At 39.8% G+C, this 16,045-nt stretch overlaps 1 protein-coding gene across 4 annotated transcripts in view; it reads left to right on the plus strand.

Moving 5' to 3' along the window:
- Positions 1-16,045, plus strand: part of PRKACB (protein kinase cAMP-activated catalytic subunit beta) — a 129,547-nt gene that overhangs the window by 75,368 nt on the left and 38,134 nt on the right. The window lies entirely within an intron of this gene.

Below are 16,045 nucleotides of genomic sequence, written 5' to 3' on the forward strand. Positions count from 1 at the left end.
CTTGACTTTAAGGTAGTACTATTAAATTATGTTAAAAATAAATCATGATTAATCACAAGATTTAAAAATTTTTGATTAATAGTTGTACTCACACTGTTAAAAATGATAGAATGCCAACTTACATTTGATAAATATTTTTGAATATATAAAACATTTGTAAGTTTCCCTGTCATGATAAAGAGATTGCACTACTGTACTCGTATGATTTGAATTGAAAAGTACTATTCTCTTTTTTTAATCTAATTTTTAAATGTGTTAATTTGTTTTGAGTTAACCACTTGAGGTAACTGTGATTAATTTACAGCTTTAGTTTAAGGTATTGCTTTACTCAAGCTAGAGACTTTTTATGTATGAATGGGAGTTGGATTAAATTTGAGAGGCATCTTGAGCTAACAAAAACAGTGAGCACAAGTCCTTAGTCTCTGAGATCAACAAGGACTCTTTTCATCTATAAATAAGATTCCCTTATTAGGACTCCCTTATATTTCTTCAAAAAACATGGTGATTATATCAAAGGGAACAGGAGATGGCTGAAGTTAAATACACATCTTTGTCCAAGTGGCCAGGTCCCAGAAAGACTCAAATTTACCAATTCAGCTTCCCTGCTTCCCTTTCTGAGATCTCAGGCAAACTCATTATATCAGCTTTTGAAATGTACCCTCCTGTGTATCTCTCAGGTTATTACCAGTACTCATACAGTTCAGCTGTTTAAGATGTGAAAATTGGGAAAATATTCCATAATTTCATAATATTCTAAATGTTTTAATTTTATCTTTATTGTATATTTAAATTAAAAGTTGGTGATCAAATGCAAAATATGTTGAAGTGTTAGCTTGAAAAAGCTTCTCATTTAGCAATATAGATTAGAAAAGTATGTTTAGGTGTCTTGACTCTCAACAATCTACATAGACTTTCTCTCTGACCTTTTATACTAACTATTCCTTTCTTGACCTAGATGCAGAAATTTTCCTTAGGATAATTTAGCTTTTAGGGTTATCTTTCTCAGAAATTTCTAGCTCATTACAGTCATGCTACAAACCATAGCATGAATCTTACACTCCGGGACACTTATTCGGTGGAATAAATTTGTTACAAATCAGTGATCTAGTCTTCCTAAAAATACTTGTCAAAATGCAAGTGAAAACATTGAGAGACAAAGTTTCCTTTAAATTGACTAAAAATTTCCTTTGACTAAAAGTTTCCTTTTAAATTGACTCAAGTAACTAATTCAGTAGTCTTTGCCATTAGGGCTTGGTGCCTATGATGCTGCAGTTATAAAACTTTAGTCGGCTAAGGAGACTACACACATCTATAGTTCCCAGTCATCAGATACTGCAGTTTACTAACAGAAAACCCAGTATTTATACTTGCTTTTCTCCCCAACTTGTACTTGGGAATCATACTTCAGACCTTCAAAAAGTTAATGTTAGTTAAAAGCCATCCCAAAAAAAGGTAGTTAATGTATTCCCTCGTCTAGCCGACTTGCTAAAAAGGTCTGAATCATTAAGAGGACACCATCACGGGCATTAAAGCATATAGTACAGTTATCTCAAAATCTAGACTTGGTAATCAGTGGGATTCTTTTGTCAGTTATTTATCTTCCTTTTGGATATTGGCTCACCTGCATGCTCAGAGGCACTTTAGGAAGTATCTACTATTTCTGTCATTGAAAAGTATAGACCAGTGGTTCTCAAAATGCAGTCTGTGAACCACTAGTGGTCTGCAGCTGCCTTGCAGGTGGTCCGCAGCTCGAGGCTCAGCCCCCACCCATCTACACTGCTTGTTTTTGCGCAAAAACCTCTTGCCTTGAGCAGAGAATATGCTAATGACAGAGTGACAAATGCTAATGAGTGCTTCATTAGCATACTCTGCTGGCAAAACCCTGCAGTGTAGATGTAGCCTGAGTGGGTATGTCTACACTACCATCCTAGTTCGAACTAGGGTGGTAATGTAGGCAACCAGAGTTGCAAATGAAGCCCGGGATTTGAATTTCCCGGGCTTCATTTGCATAAAGCCGGGCGCCTCCATTTTTAAATGTCCGCTAGTGCGGACTAGATAGTTCGGACTAGGCTTCCTAGTCCAAGCTACCATTACTCCTCGTTTCACGAGTGTGAGTAACTGTTTGTGCTATTTAAAGGCGCAGTGTAGTTTCCTACCTATTATTATTATTATTCAAATTCTTTAGAGAAGTCTTCTGCATTAGATGCCATCTTACATAACCTTGAGTCCTCAGCAGATTATTTGGCTTCTTAAGAAGTGGTTAACTCAGTTCTTAATTTTTCACTTGCAAGATAATTTTTAACTGCAGTGTTTTTTAGCAGAATTGGGATAGCATGAATGCTTTCAGTTCTTTTCTGTTCAGCCTATGCCTCTCCTCATATTTGGACAAACTTATACTATGGTTTTATCTTATTTTTCTCTCAAAACATTTGCTCTGTTATCAATACAATATAATAAGTACTCTTACATACTTTCTGCCTATCCCTTTCCCACAGTAAACCAAGACAAATTGTCGTGTGTACTTGCTGTGCATTGAGTTGTAAGAATTTGTTTGTTTACACATGACTTCCTTCTTCAGGAAGCCAGAGTCTGTTCTATTTAAGGACCACAAATAGACCACTAATACGTCTCAATTGTTACTGTAGGCAGCCATATTCTGTAAAAATTAAAAGTAAACTCCACAAGGGATATTTCAGCATTCATACATGTCAGGTGCTAAAACCCTACATAGAGCTGATTTACCCTAGCAGCCTGACCAGACTTGTCTTATTAGATTGAACTCAGATGTAAAATGTTGTGAGTATCTGAAGCAGAGATATCTAGGAACCAGGACAGAGGGCTTTTGCAGGGAGCAACTCCTAGACACAAACAAGTTCTAAAGCAGGGATGAGCAATCATTTTAGCCGGGGGCACACTTCAGAAATTTTTGAAGTGACCCTGGGCTGCCCCAGAAGGGGCGAAACCTTAGGCAGAAGGGGTGGGACCAGGACACTTCCCTGATACCCCGCCCACAGACCTTGATTGGCCTGGGGGTGAGGGGAGCACATGAAGTCTTTGCCCCTGCTCACCCTCAGAGAGAACCACCAGGGGCCTTGGGGGCCAGGGGAGCATGCAAACTCTCCTCCCGCCCTGCCCTATCCTCGAAGGGGCGTGCCACATTTAGAGTCAACTGCCAGCTGCTCAGCTGGCCATTGACTCTAAGCACCACGCACCCTTTGCAGGGTGAGAGTAGGAGCAGAGGAGACTTCGCACACTTTCCCCCACCCTCAGGCCCTGATTGGCCTGGGGGTGGGGAGAACACAAGAAGTCTCTTGCTCCCTGCCTCACCCTGCAGTGGGCACACAGTGTTCAGAGTCAAACCTGGCGGTTGATTTTAAGCCCTGTGTGCCATTGGTGGGGGAGGAGACTTCATACGTTCCCCTGTCCCCTGACCGTGATTGGCCTGGGGGTGGGTGAGTGGCAGGGTGTCCGCAGGCCAATAAACCCACTTGGTGGGCCCTTTTGCCCACCACTGTTCTAAAGCAAGCTCAGACTGAAATTTTGCTTTCTGTTTTAAGTTAACAGTAAAAACCCAAGAGTGATGTAAATTTGGACTGCATATAGTGTACTGTATTAGACGTGGGATAAAAATGGTACATACTTGCAGAAAGTTACTCAGTGAGTGACACACACAAATCAGCTACCTGTATGTCTTTGCACACATTCTCTAAGCAAGCATCTATACCTCATGGGCAATCAGCATTATAGCGAAGACCTACTAAATCAACTGTTGGTAGTTTTCTTGTTGACTTCAGTATTCCACCAGAAATAGAAGTGCAAGGGAAGTTGACAGCAGCGTTTCTCCCATTGACCCCTTCCCCCTCCACAATGGAGGCCCCACAGCAATATGACCTAAGGTATGTTGACTCCAGCTATGATATTCACATAGCTGGAGTTGTGTATCTTAGGTCGAAATTGCCCAGCAAGTCCTCCAAGCTGTAGTTTCTTTATTTCTCTATTTTCAAGAGACACTCTAGCCCAGAGTGTAGGAGAAAGAATGAGCTGAAGCGTGGGCTTGGTTCTAGAACCAAAGTAAGCAAGAGTTATACTATGAGTAATAGGCAGGCCGTGTCAAAAGCAGATGTTTGCCTGCAAGTTAGTGTTTTTTGGCACTAGAACTGCTAGCACTGCTAAAAGCACATGAAATATGTAAATACATTCCACCAAGACAGTACAAGGACACCCAGCTAAGTACATAATAAAATAGTTTGAAACATCAACGGGGAAAGCATAACAATGTGTAGTGAATACTTTGAAGGAAAGTACAAGGGGAGGTACCAAACGTGTCATTAATTCGTAAGATGATATGTTAAGGTGTGTATTATAGAATGTTTATTTTTGTTTATAAAAGTTGGGGTACCTTAACTTAACTCTTTGGCTGACTTCCGGGGCGATAGTGAAATCCATACTATTGATTGAGCCGAGTACAAACACATAAGGGGCTCAGAGTCCATTTAGCTACCTATGACTATTAATGTACATTGCTTGACGATAGACCTGACTTGGGTGCCTTCATATTTTATTTGAGGTTTTTTTTGGGGGGGGGGGGCTCATATGAAGTATATCATGCTAGCTATCTGCGCAAAGCTGACATATACTGAGTGAGCATATAAAAAAGCATGCAACTGAACGATTATCATCACTAACAGAGCAGGAGACCTGTCTGGACTCCACACCAGTGAATCCTGAATTTACTGCATTGGTGTCCTGAACAGGGGTGGGCAAGATATGGGCCACATTAGGGATCTGGCCCATGATCTGACCTGCCCTGCCCTGCCCTGCCCTGCCCTGCCCTTCCCTGCCCTGCTGCTGTTCCACCCGCAGGCCAGTTGAGACCTTATGGCCAAGAAATGCGCAAATTCATTCGCTGTTCCAAGCAGCTGGTGGCTCTCTCTCCCTGCTAGGGACGTGTGGCAAATAAAGGGAGCCATCAGCCATTTTGAACTGCGAATGACTTGGCGAGCTCCAGTGCTCTGAGGGCCTGATTGGCTGGGGGGTGGGGGAGTGTGTGAAGCCTCTTCGTGCTACCAAGGGTGTATGGCACCTAGAGGGAACCGCCAGCTGTCCAAAACAGCTGGCGGTTTCTTCTAGGCACCATGTGCCCCAGGCAGGGTGGGAGGGCAAGAGACTTTGCACCCTCCAATGCCCCAGGTCCCGATTGGCCTGGGGGTGGGAGAGCATGTGAAGTGTACTCCCCTTTCCAAAACCGCCCCTTTCCAAAATTTGTGAAGTGCTCCCCCCGCCCTCCACAAAAATTTTGCCCACCCCTTTTCTAGTCTTTAGTACAGATCCAGGATGTTCCAGTACCCTAGAAGGACTGGTTTAGCCCACATCTTTATCTGGTAAATGCCAGTGTCTACTAGAAAACTTGAAATTCTTGTTGTGAATTCATGTATAACTGGGGTTGGTGGGTAGTTTAATCAATGTCCATCCAAGAGATATCACGTAGTCCAGGTGTTGGCAACCTATGACTTGCGAGCCAATACCCCCTCCTGAGCCCATGCCCCCTCCCAGACTCTGCACCCCAATCCCTGCCCCAGATCACAGTCCCCTCCTACCCTAGGTCACAATCCAAACTCTTGCATCTCAGCCCCGTGCCTCAAGTCTCACAACTGCCTTCTTCACCCAAACTCAGTGGCTCCCCAACCCAAAAAAGATTCTGCACCCCTGCCATAAATAAAGACAACGTTGGACACAGTGCTTTTGTGTTGGACATATTTTACTTTATTTAAAAATGAAGCCTGTCCAGCAAGCCCCGAATTGGGGCCCAGCCCCCATCTGCTCGCAGCTTATAACATTCCTGCACCCCACTACACACACACCAACTCTGAGCCCATCATACATCTGAACCCCCTGCCCTGAGCCTCTCATACACTCCAACTCAGATTCCTGCACCCCGATACCCTCAACCTCCTGCCATAAGATTGACAGAAGACGACCTGAATGCATGCATAAAGATGGATTTGACCAGTTATGATGCAGACTTCAAAGAAATGCATGAAAAGGTGCAGTAGCAGAAGTCCCATTAAATAGTCTGTGACTACAATGTTTCATTTATGCTATTATTAATAATTATATCAATTATCAATAATATAAAGTTTTATATTTCGAGTCCTGCAAATGGGCATTCTTATATAGCTATTTGTTGACCACTTGTTCTGAATTTTGATGTAGTTCAGCTCTTTAGTTTGAAAAGAATGCTGACCCCTGACCTAGTCAAAAAGTAGCCGCTGTTTCCAGGGCATCACTACAATATGTACCTGCATTATAGAAATAAGCGTTTGAGATAAGAGAATTGACATAAAACTGCCAGAGTTGTGAAAACTGGAAGAGTTGTGAAATTGACAGTCATTTCTCGCTAGATAGCTACAGCTCTCTCTCAATATTCTAAACTAGTTGCGACATCTTAGATTTTGAATACCTGCTTCATGAAATGTTGGATGAAGTGACCAATATGGGGTTTTTTTAGGTTTGACTTTTTAATCTTTCATCAAATATATTCATCCTGTTTGAAGTCTTAGTGTCTTTAGTTTTAGATCCTTTGTAATGTTAGAACTGAAGAAAATAATCACTTTTTCATCTCAACTGTCCATTTGTAATGATTGAAACATACTGCAGCATAAAGCAGTTGTCTTTTAAAGGAAAGCTAGTATGGTTGCTGATATGTGTTTAGTTAAGTAATCGTGTAACCATTGAAAAAAGTCAGCAGTTACAAGTGGGGGTAGAGGGCAGGTGGGAGCCACCTGGGCCCCTCCCCTACCACTCATTGCTGCCTGTGAGACAGCAGTGTGGGTTGCAGGGAAGCCAATACATGCAAGGAGCCGGCTTCAAAGCCAGCTCCCTGCACACTCTGGCTCCCACCTGCTTCTCCTCCCACACTGCTCCCTCTGTATCAGTTAACATGGAGGAGAGGCAAGTGGCTCCCTTGGAGCTGGTACACAAAAAGCCAGCTCCCCATGGCTATGTCTAGACTGCAAGCCTCTTTCGAAAGAGGCTCTTTCGAAAGATACTTTCGAAAGAGCCTCTTTTGAAAGAGAGTGTCTAGACTGCATGTTGAACTTTCGAAAAAGCGGCTTGCTTTTTCGAAAGAAAGCATCCAGTGAGTCTGGATGCTCTCTTTTGAAGAAGCCCTATTTACATTGAAGAACGCCTTCTTTCGAAAGAGGAACTTTCGAAAGAAGGCGTTCTTCCTCGTGAAATGAGGTTTACCGCCATCGAAAGAAAAGCCGCGTTCTTTCGATTTAATTTCGAAAGAACGCAGCTTGAGTCTGGACGCAGGGGAAGTTTTTTCGGAAAAAGGCTACTTTTCCCGAAAAAACCCCTGAGTCTGGACACAGCCTATATGTACAGGGAACCTGCATGTTACAATGCACTTTAATCAATGAGCTCAGGCTCATGTGTTAAACCATCTATATGGTTTCACTTTCACATCCCTAATTTTTGGTTGCTTTTCTTTCTGGTCCTGTGAATTGATGTTGCATATACAGAAAAGTTCATGTCTCAAATTTTTAAGTCCAGGGTTTTACATTTCTTGAGTGAGATCTATTCAGCATTAGCTAATTTGCGTTGGGTTCTGCCGCCCTGAAAAGACTCAAAATCAGTTCCATGTTGTATTATACTGTTCCATTCTGTTATTAACATTAACCTTTAAGCTTTTCGGCGTCACTGCTTCTTTCAGTGGCCACTACTATCTATTCTAGAGAGATTTGTTTAATAAAAAAGGGGTAATGATCAGAGATTACAATTGAAAGTATATTTGAGCACATTACTCCTGCTAGGATAGAAGAATCAAAGAAAAAGACAATCTGGCTATAGGAGTCATAGTGGAATAGAGAAAGAAGTATAATATATTTCCTTTTTATGCAAGGATCTCCAAACATCCTTCATTTAAAATTCAGTAAAAGAGCTTTTCGTTCCACGATCAGTAAAGAGACAGCACCAACCCTGCTATTAAGTATACAAGTCTGTCCAACTTCTCATACAAGATTCTATGGCTTTGTCTACACTAGCAATTGAATGACAACTTTTGACTTTCAAGATGTTTTTAAAAAATCCCCCCAAAGGCAAAAGATTTTCCATCAAAAAGTGCTCATGTGAACAGTGATTTGTTGGCAGGAGCACTTTCTTTCTGACAGCTAAGCGTGCTTTTGGGGGATGGACTTTTTTATTGGCAGGAGAGCCAACAAACAGCGGCTACACCGTGCAACTTTTAGCAGCCTGGCTGTAGTGACACAGCTGTGCCTCTGTGCCTATGACAGTTTCCAGCCAGAAAATGAAGAAGGCAAGCACTACACCTCTACCCTGTTTGATCTGAATCTAAAAAGAAATTGTTGCTTATAGAGTTAAGGCCATAACAATGGAAAATAGGTGGGCGCTCTAACCAGAGTCCCTTTAACAACCACATAAAACTGCCTTGAGCTCTGACACGGACTTGGTTACAGTATTAACAGGGCAAAGGGTTTCAAATCATAAATGAAATCATTTATAGAAAAACATTGTCTGCCTTTTGATTTTGAGACTTTAGGAGAAGGTTGTTTTTCCTCAATTTCTGTACATTGAGGCTTGAAATTTATTCCTAAATGTGTAGAGAATGCTAATTGAAGTAGTTCAAATTATCTTTACACAGCATTTGGATGCAGCAGCTGCCATTTTATTCTCCTTTCCCACTCACTTCATCACTGTATCCTGCCTCCCTCTCCTTCTCTGCTCCTCTTATTTTCCCCTTACATTTTCTCCCTCTGCTCCTTATTCCCTGCTATATATAGCTCTCTGTCCCCATCTGGGGTTGTTCAGAATGGAGTAATTGGAATAGTTAATATTGCTTTCCCTTTACTATTAGTGTATGCAGTGAAGTATTCTTGGCCCACCCATTTTATTGCTAATTTTTTTTTATTCGTATTTCGGCACATTGGTGTCTTGCAGACATGGCTCGTATGTATTTTTATTTAAAATAAATAAAAATCTCACTCATCTGTTTCAGCCCCTCTCTTCCCCCCCCCCCCCAAAACTCTGACCCTTCCTGCACTTTTATTCCATGTAACCCAAAACTTCTTCATCCCTGATTCAGCCCCCACCTTCCCCGCCCCCCATACACCTTCCCAGCCAATGAATGCCCTCCTACACCCCTTCTCAGGTCACAACCCCATCCCAGACCTTTCACCCCGTCTTGCACTAGGTTACAACCCCCTCCCAAACTCTGCATTCCTTCATCCTTCACCCTCTCCCCTAGGCCAGAATCCTCTCCTGCACCCATATACCTTCCAGTCCCTGCACTCCAATCCTCTATCCAAGGTCACAACCCAAACCTCTGCACCCCTACCCAAGGTTGTACACTCCTCCCAGACCCTGCATCCTCTCCTGTTCCCCAGTCCACTACCCCAGTTCACAGTCCCCTCCTTCATGCAAACTCCCTCCCAGATCCCACACCCCAAGTTCCCTTCTGCACCCTCTCTGCATCCCAGACCCCCTGCATATCCTCTATGTGGCCATCGACCACTTTCCAAATTCTTGGAGTGCCCCCTCCCCCACCATCAAAAATTATTGCCTACCCCTGGTTTAAGGAGTTTGTTGGTATGACCCCTGCACATGTTTCATAACAGTTTATGAATAGTAGGTGTCTGATTTTTAATTTTCAGGGTGTGATTTAGATACTGTATTTAAATTGAACTCATTGCCACTAATGTAAGGAAACCTATCATCATGAGATTAGGAAATCTCCAAGTTTACAAGGCTCAAAAAGCACAATTTGTAGACTATGAAATATTTCTCAGCCTGGTGTTCTACATGTAGAGTTTTACCTAAAATTCTGTTACTTTAATAATAAACTAATTCACTAGCTTCAAAATGGCAATATTTAACCTGTATTTTTTCCTTTAGGAAACCACCACTTCCTGCAATGCTCATTGACTTTCCACCCATTTAAGGTGTATCATTTAATTTTTAATCCTGCATGAAAATGTTGGACACTTTGTGGAAAAGGCTACCATGGAAGACCCTAATCAAAACTCCAGGAGCCACAGAGAGTTGTATTTGCATCAGCTGACTAGCTCTGCTTGTACCATGCTCCAGTCTCACTGGATTTTATTTTTACCAGCTATTTTTCACATTGCCAAAATTCAGATATTTTGCTTTTGTTGAATTTTTATCAGTTGCGTAAGGTCCTTCAGTTTCTATTTGGAGATTAATTACATAGCTAATTGATCTCCTGGGAGACATCCTAATACATAGCACTAATGTCTGTTTTCAGCTCCAAAGACTTTTACAAGGATTTATAAAATCCACACTTAAGCCATATGAGTTTTCAAATTATCCCCATTTCAGAGAGGGAAGACTGAGGTAGGGAGGTTATGACTTGGTCAAGACCACAGAGTGAATGCATATAAAAGATGGACTTAGAACTCTAGCGGATAGTCCTATATTTAGACTGTTCCGCTCTTCCAGTTGTTAGTGTATCATGTTTCAGTCATAAAGCATTCATATTTATCTGTATAAAGGGTAACTTTAGTGTTATAAAATTAAGTGATTGCTATTTCTCACAGATTGAACTAAATAAATATATTGTTTTTTGAAACAAGATTATCCCGTGCATTCTCTACATGTATTTGTATATTGTGCTAGTAGTTGGAGAGTAGAATAGAGACTTTATAGAACGTATTTTTTATTACACTGATTATCATGGCAGATTTTAAATGATTATATCACAGTCTCTGAAATTGCAATTAAATTGTGTGTTGATAAAGGGCATGCTAAATGCCAAGCAGAAACTGGCATTTAGCACAGCAGATGGGAGGTTTGTAATGCTCAGTGTTTAGTTTTGATCAGTTTAATTTTTGCTTTCTTTCCATGATCCTATCCATAAATTCCTCCACCCCCAACTTCTGGCATGTTGGCTTATGGGAGTGGGTGGGTTGTACTTGGGAAAAACAAATACATCTCTCTGTGTTCAGGTTGGGGAGAGGTAGGGGAAGAAAGGCAGAGTAATTCATATTGTTGTGGCTCAGTACTAGCTGAACCTCTCACCTGTTCTGTAGTGTGTGAGACCTCCGGACTTAATCTCTCTTAGTGGACTCTCCACTATTCTCCCATTCTTACATTAGGCTTTAGGATGCAGTACCCTTTGTACTGAATCTGCTTACTCCAACAGTCCTCACTTGGCTCAGAATCTGCAGTTTTTCCTTTCAGGAGCTTGTGGCCAACAATAAATGCAGTGACCCAAATTGTCTCTTTAAAACAGAATATCGTTTAATCCTAACAGGAGGGAAAACGTCGAGGCACAAGAGAAAAATTATTTAAAAAAAAAATCTGCACACATTTATCTTGTGGAGAGGCTTAGGGTACCTCAGGCTTACCTCAGACACTTAACTTCTGAGAGCCTGGGTCCCAGTCTGTTCCTCTCAAGTCTCTCTGACAATTTCATATCCCAAGAGAGAATGTGTGTTCTTTTAAATTAGTTATTCACTGTTCTCTCTTCCCAGGCATTTGTTAATCCTGCTGGTCCAAAACCATTTTGGTAAATTCTGCAGCTGGTCAAGCATAAGCATCAAAATGAATCTCATTGTCTATAAAGTTTGTTGGAGAAGTGTGTATTAGTGTGCACCAATGTTCTGAGTGCATTTCCTGACAGTCCTGCTATTAAATTAACTCTGTATATGCATATAGTAATCAAATAGCACATCTAATACTCATAAAATGTTACACTGCAGCTGAAAATGTCACATGCACTTTAAGTTCAGTCATGAAAATCAGCATTTTGAAGGTATTTGTTGCTCTGTTGTACAATAATGAGACTGAAATTTTATTCTGAATTATTTTGGTGGTATTGCCTTCTATTTCTGAGCTAGTCAGCACTCACTGTACCACTCACATAAACTGTCTTAAAGCAAGGTGAAGGGCAGAAAAAAAATCATACATTTTAAGTTAGAAGAGGCTCTCATCATCTAGTATACAGAACCTTGCCCATAAACCCACACTCTCTGGCTGAGTTACCAATGTCCTCAAATCAAGTTCTAAGAGAACTTTCCAATCTGTTTGTAATCTGTTTCCTATGCTACAAAGGAAGGTAAACTGCCCACCTCCCCCACCCCCCGTTTTCCAGAAGATTACAGTAGTTGGAATCCAGTATCATGCAGTAAATCTCTTTTCTGTTTATTATTATTTATTTTTTATATAATTGGGTTGTGGCTGGCTAACTTAAAGAAAAACACTCAGTCTTCAATAATTTTGCAAACTGATTTTTATTATATTCTTCTTGACTTTTCACTTTTAACTTTTTAATGCAACCCTTCTCTTCCTAGATTAGCATTTAGCTGTGTGAAGTTGTGTTGTGTTTTTTGTTTGTTTTTGCTTTAGTACTTTTTACTCAAACATTCTTTGATATAGCATGATCCCTATGTGAGGAAAGATTGGTTCCTTCTCGAGTCCCTTCTTGGGGGGATAAGGAGAGCAGGTTGGAATGAATTTGCTTTCTGTATGTGTTTGGAAATGCATAAAACTTTTTTCTCTTTCTTTCCTCTCTTGATCATCTCATCTGTGTGGGTGAATGTTCCTGCAAACCCTTGGTGAACGTATAGAGACCTTTGGTATGCTCATTCTTTCATTAGAGCCCAGAGTCACAGACTATGTTATAAAATAACAAAGATCAAAAAACCTAACAAGTTCAATCATAACATTGAAAAATGGCTAAAATGTGCACATGAGGGTAACTTGGAAATAGTTATGTGATAAATCTATCTTTTTACATGGTCTTGTCACAGCTTGGCACTCCAAAAAAAATGTTGTATGCTCTTTTGATCCTATGTATTTTATAAAACAATATCTAAAAATACCTTAAATGCAGGTGTTGGTGTTCTGAGACCAGAGTTTAAATTTTCAAAACTGCCTAATTTCCATTTTTTGAAAGTTTCTTGGGTACTTAAGTGGTTAAATCACACTGATAATCATTTAAATTTCACAGGGCCTTAGGAAGCTTGGTAGCAGTGAAAAATGGGACCTAGACTATGTCTACACTATAATTTTTTTGCCAGAGTAGGGCTATTAGTATACTATGCAGGCAAAAAACTGTTAGTAAAGACACAGTAATACTCATAAAGTTGAGTTCTTTACCAGTATAGTAAAGTGTGCTCCCATGAGCTAAACAAGCTATATTGGTAAAAGTATGGCTTTGCCAATAATAGTTGTATCTGCAGTTTTTGTGAGCATATCATTGTTGTTCAGGGATCACATCTCTTCACTCCCCTGACCCACATAGCTGTGCCATCAAAAGTTTGTAGGGTAGACAGCCTTGCACTCCTAAATCACTTAGGTGATTTCCTTTTTTGTTTGTTTGGGGTTTTTTTTTGCAACTGTTACCGCCAGATATTTTTATGATAGGGATGTTTCACCCCAATTATTTGTAACATCCTCTATGTAACATTGTAACATGCCATTAATGTTTAAAATAAGCATATTTAAAGGAAAAACAGGTGGGATCCAGAAACTTTATTTGAAGAAACTATTTTTATCATTGCCTCTGAAGAGAGCAGACAAAAGCGATGTAGGATAATATGGATGATTTATATGGAAGAAAAACTTCTGTGACCTATTGAAGTTGAACAGCATTTATTCTCCTGTTTCACTCAACTTGAAGCTCTTGCCAGAATGTTTTTTTAAATATTTAGCATGTTTAGTCCCTAATCAGAATAGAGTAGAAAAAATGATTATTTGTGAAATGCCCTAATTCAGAATTTTTCTGTGCAATTAAGTATGGAATTATATATATTTTAAATAGACAGTGACAGATACCCTGAGGATATTGAATGAAGCCAACAATGTCAAAGAAAGAATATGATTCAGTGAGGAATCACAAAATTTCTTTAAATTTTTAGGTCTGCTCTGCAATAGAGGGGCAAAATTATTCCTTATAGTCTCAGCTATACCTCTTTATATAATGTCACGTTTTTATGTTCTTCCACCTACTTCCAAAAAAACCCAGTCCCCAAACAAAACATATTTCCCCTGTCTTTATTAACATGAAATATTTTTGAGGTTACTTGAATTTAATTCAAAGATAGGTTTATAAAACACGGTTAAAAAACTGCCACCCTATTATTCTTTCCCTATTGGCTCAGTCAAGTGTGAAACCAAATGTTCGTAGTTTCTCTTTTAATAAGGAGGAATTTCATGCCATGGGAAGCCTTTACTCATTACTCTCCTTAAATGAGCTTAGGTAAAAGGGTACATTGCTTGAAAGGCAAAGGGAATGTTTTTTTATTTCCCCTATTCAAGGGGGATGTGCTAATTATTTTACAGATCACTCACTAAAATATTTCATTTTAATTTACTCTAACAGTGAGTAATTTCTTCATTAAAATACTGACTACTGTGTCTCTGTTTGCATGGTTCTAAAACCAAGGATAATGTATATTCCTCAACACTCTATCATACCTGGGTCCTTTTATACTAACATTCTGTGAAAAAATGAAGTTAAGGGTTAAGGAATAATCAGTGAGCGCTACTTATGCTTTCTTTTAAACACAGGTTCCCAACCAATGGTCTGAGCATTTTTTAATGCTTCAACACAATATGCTAATAGTCAATTAATTAGCATTTTGTCATGTTTAAATACTTTTTGCATACACTAGTGTGTAAATAGACATTAGTGGACTTAGAAACATAAAAACACTGAATTTAAAATATACATCAAGACCTCTCTAAACCTCTCTAATCAGGCACACTCTAGTCCAGCAACATCCATGGTCCGGCATGATTTTAGTTAGCCCGATATCCACTTATTCTAAGTGTGGCCAAGTTTCCCGTGGTCCCAGAAAGTTTGTTTACAGCCACCAGTCCTGGCTCTCAGCATTCTGTGCTGTTATTTAGCTCTAATTTACCCCTAAATGTCTTCTAAGAGCCCAGTAAGCGGTGGAGGTGTTGGTAATGCTGCTAGACAATATTGACCTCCCATGGTTCAGCAAATTTTCTGGCTCAGTACCAGTCAGTTTCTGAAGGTGCTCGACTAGAGAGGTTCAACCTGTAACTATTCTGAGAATTTTCTGAATTTCCTTCTGCACTGATGCATCTCCAGCTATGCCAGTAGTGCAGACCAGCCAATGGTATTCTTATCCCAGTGTCGTCTAACTTCTGTTCTAGGTAGCATGGTGGTTAAAAAAAAAAAAGTGGCTGGTCTGCTTTATGGATACAACTATTTGCTAGCACTGCTGGAGCTGCACCAGTACTAGAGCAATGGTAGAAGAATTTTTATAAAAATATCCATTTAGATGAGGCAATAATATTCTGAGGAAACAAACAATAGGAACATTCTGTCTTCTCCTCACATTATTGTTTTTAGCAAATCATAAAACGAAGTTTGGCTTTATTTCTTAAAGCAGTAGAATTGAAAATACACTTCTCAAAATTATTATTCTGAATCCTATTCAGACAATGCCTGATTATATTGTTGTTGTTTTTTTTTTTATAAATTACATATAGCAAAACTCATCCATACAGAAAACCTACCCCTGATCATCTGATTATGTGGCATGACCCCAGGAGAACAAAATAAGCATGATTTTTTCATGGTGATTCTTTGAATGTTTCAGAATAACAATAAAAACTGAAAAAAGCCTCTGTTTTTCACTGCATATATAAAATACCCCACACAGATCTGGCTGCTGAAGATCTTCCATCTAGGATTAAAATATCTGAAAAGTGATTTAGGATTATGGTATGCTAGTGCACATTTTAAACAATCATCCAGAATTGTACATTACTAATTGGTTTAATTTCAAATGAAAAAATAATACCTTACAAGTTTATTCTCTGACTGTGGGCATCTCTAATGTGCAGTGTTGTTGTAGCCCTGTTTTGTCTTTGTCATCTTGCAATAATACTGTACAATTTGTACTTCTGCTGCAATCAGCCTTTAACTAAAGGTGATGGGGGGGGGAGGGGAGCAATAAGAACTATTTTGAACTCAAATTATTGAAAGTAAAACTTTTTAAAAATGTTGCCTTTGATAAATATAAATTAT

Source organism: Pelodiscus sinensis, chromosome 9, assembly GCF_052426305.1.
Source record: "Pelodiscus sinensis isolate ZL-2025 chromosome 9, ASM5242630v1, whole genome shotgun sequence".
NCBI lineage: Eukaryota > Metazoa > Chordata > Testudines > Trionychidae > Pelodiscus > Pelodiscus sinensis.